This window comes from Candoia aspera, chromosome 1 (assembly GCF_035149785.1).
Source record: "Candoia aspera isolate rCanAsp1 chromosome 1, rCanAsp1.hap2, whole genome shotgun sequence".
Taxonomy (NCBI): domain Eukaryota; kingdom Metazoa; phylum Chordata; class Lepidosauria; order Squamata; family Boidae; genus Candoia; species Candoia aspera.
In genome coordinates, this window is record NC_086153.1 from 217,574,191 (window position 1) to 217,577,714 (window position 3,524).

Consider the following 3,524-nt stretch of genomic DNA (forward strand, 5'->3'; position numbering starts at 1 on the left):
TGAAAGAGTTCCAAGAAGAGTTTACTTGATTACAAAACGTTAACAGCTATCAACAATAAAATATGTAATAATAACAAAAGCAGCACTACACAGCATAACCAGCAAAAATAGAGTGACACAGAGTACATTTTCTAGCTGAAATCTGGTCCACAATATACACCACCCCATAACTCATTTGGTGTATTCACGAGGGCTCTGGGCTTCAGTTTTTCAGTAAATTCTCTAGTCCCGCAAATAGTTTTGGACAACTTCCAAAGTTTCAAAATCACCTGTAAAAATAGCATGGCAAGGACTCTTCCCCCTGCCCAAAACAGCAAATAAAAAGCTGTATTTTTTTGCTACCTTAAAAAAAACATTTTTGTGAGGACAAAACAAAAATAGGAGTAAAAATGATGTGGAAGGAAACTAAGTGCTTTAAGAAATTCCAGTTGCATCAGGAAAATTTATTATTAATGCATAGGGCAGCCAAAAGAGGATCTTTCTCCTTCTCTCTCTCTCTCTCTCTCTCTCTTGCTCTCCCCCCTTTCTCACACACACATACAAACTAATTTTTAAAACAAATTACTATTTTTCTTTCTCTGAACTTCCTACTTTCTACTGTAGATGCTGAAGGTTGAATGGTTTACCCTCAGCTTCCAAACAGCCCAAATAATCTATGGACTATTTGGGAGCTAGGGGAGAAACTCTGCTGCCTCAGCTGACTAGAAAAAAGATGAAATTCTGCAGTGTTCAACTTGTACACACAAACACACACACACACACACACAAAGCCCAGAGAAAAATTGGAAGCTCGGGGAAAGAAAAAATAGTGATTTAAACAAAATTTCTGCCAGGTTTCAAACCAGCAACTTTTACAAGGCAAGTTTTATAACCATTGTGCTATTATAGCTTTCATGGTAAAGGTAGCTCTAAAAGACATTAACAAGCTACTGGTAGCCACTGGCTCATTTGAGAGGGTATTCCTGCCTCTGCAAAAGTAGCCAATGAAATGCTGGGGTTAGCCTGCAACAAATTTAGTGCACTATCCAAAACAGACAAGTGTCTTCAGAAGTGGAGCAGAAAAAAATAACACTTTGACAATGAGTGGGGAATTCTAAAAGGTGATATATCTTTTTGCCCTCCAAAAATGGATGCTGGCTTGTTCTGACAAGTCCATATAAACTCATGACGCATCTTTATTTGCCAGGTTGGGGAAGTTCACCCATTAGAATCCAAAACTAACAACCAAGTAAAGCATAGCCATTTTATATATTACCAAGCAAGAAGAATTGTTTTAAAACAAATGGGTTTTGAGGAGACTGTTAGATAGTAGATCCATAATCTGTATTGCATAATAGTTTCTAAGATCACAGATCAGCAATAAGTGAGTTGGCTTCAAAGTCCTGCATCCATGAGATATGCACATTTTGGTCCTATTTATTCTGACCTTGCCTTCTCTATATAAAAAATGTCTGACATGACACACTGATACATCTCTTCACAACCTCACACTTAAGTGCACCTCATTACTTCTTACTAATCTTCCCATGGCATATTTTTCAGTCTTAAATTATCTACTGCTCATTCTACTGTGCTTAAGGAACTTGACTGTGTAACAGTAAAAAGAATAGCTAGCAGCTCCAATATCTGAGAAACATAAAAAAACTGAATAGTAACTTTCTAGTCTGCTTTCAAAGTGTTTCAACTGTACATGGCTCCTGGAATGCTATGCTCCCTGGAGTTTATCATCTCAGATATTCTTATCCCGAAACAACTTATTGCAAGCTTGCAATATCTAACAGGATAATCATAGAACAATGAGATTAAAAAGAAAATGAAAACTACATTGTCTAACCCCACTTCAACCTTACTCAGGAACAAAGTCCTCCTTCATTTAACATATTAGCACATTCTAAATGAATTAGATAATTAGAATGAATTAAGAGCATTGTTGTAATGGTATGTGGGAAAGACCTTGGGAGACTGGGCAGAGAGACGCTGCCAAGGGAAGGGTCAGACTTGCAAGGTTCTGTCAACGTAGCTTTACAAAAAAGTGGAATTAGCTCATCTGGTTGTGATTCCTATCTGGTTTACCCTGTGAGGCTGACATCAATCTTGCAAATCTGAAAGTACAATTCTCTCCCCGGACCTTTACAGCCCAAGAAACTATTGAGGGTCTCTTCTGAGCCTCTTGTCCCACCCACTATCCAGTTGCAGGCCATGCTGTCTCTTATCTGACTGTTCCTTTGGCAGCATATATTTGCCCAGTCTCCCAAGGTCTTTCCCATATACCATTACAATTGTTCATGGAGAAAATCTATCTATGTGGTTGCTAGGAGCTGACAATGACTTTATGGCACATAATCAATCAATAAATAAATGAGCATTGTGCATGTATTTGATTATCTATTGCCTTTCCTAACAGAGGAGTAGATAAAAAGTTTAAAAAGTAATTAAAGTGCTTTAAGTACAACTTGATCTGATACATAATTAATTGGTAGGATAGCCTATTGATTGCATGGGTGTTACTCAAAAAATATCCTTCGGAAACAGATTTAAGATCCATTAGTTACTCCCCCCTTGTTAATGAATCTTATATTACAGCTTATTTATACTAAAGTGAACTTTTTGTACATAAAAGAGGAAGGCTGCTCATGATACTTATTTATATAAAACAGTCACACAAACATTTTAAGTATGAACTCATATATGATAAGAGTAATGATAATTAACTAGATTTAGTTCATTTCAATTAGGCTCAGATCAAGCAGTTGGAAGATTTCAGCCTAAAGCTGTGGGATCTCATCAAATAAATACTATGACCAATCTGGCCACAGAGCTGAATTCTAGTTGTAAAGACTCATCTGAGTAGATGAGAAGGGGCCAAAACGTCACAAGAGAGTTCCAGAAACTGACAAAAGTAAAAGAGCATCAAACTTTTCAAAGATTGGTGTAAACATAATTGCTACAAACATGAAACAAAAAAAGGAGGGAGAGAATTTTTGGCCTAATCAGATAAAATTACATATCAAATATCATCTGAACATCTGGCTCCCTAGTAAATTTCTTGGTTAAAGAAGAGCATAAAAACGTAGCTCCATGGGTTTCCTTAGTTACACACGTTATGCTATGATGTGCTCCATTCAGACATGAACACGGATGAATCCAAGAAGTGCTTCTTCTTTTCCAATACTTGAAAAAAGCCCTGGAGAGTACAGCAGGCATGACAGATGCCTTGGAGAGTATGCAGAAAAAGATGAACCCTATAAGTGTAGTACTGGAGCTCTGTTGTACTGTTCTTCATTTATCTTAGGCACTAATCTATTGGACATAGAAAACCTCTTTTATCGGGATCTCTCTGCAGGCAACAGTGACACCACGTGGGACAAAAGATAGGAAGGCTGCTTTCTACTGCCACAAACTGGCAGGAAGAAAAATGGACAAAAAATGATTTTCAAAATGTTTGAATTCATTGTTTTTAAATTGCAACTGAAAATACCTGAAATAGCAACCAGAAGGTCAGTTAGTTAGAGTTTCTGTCAGAT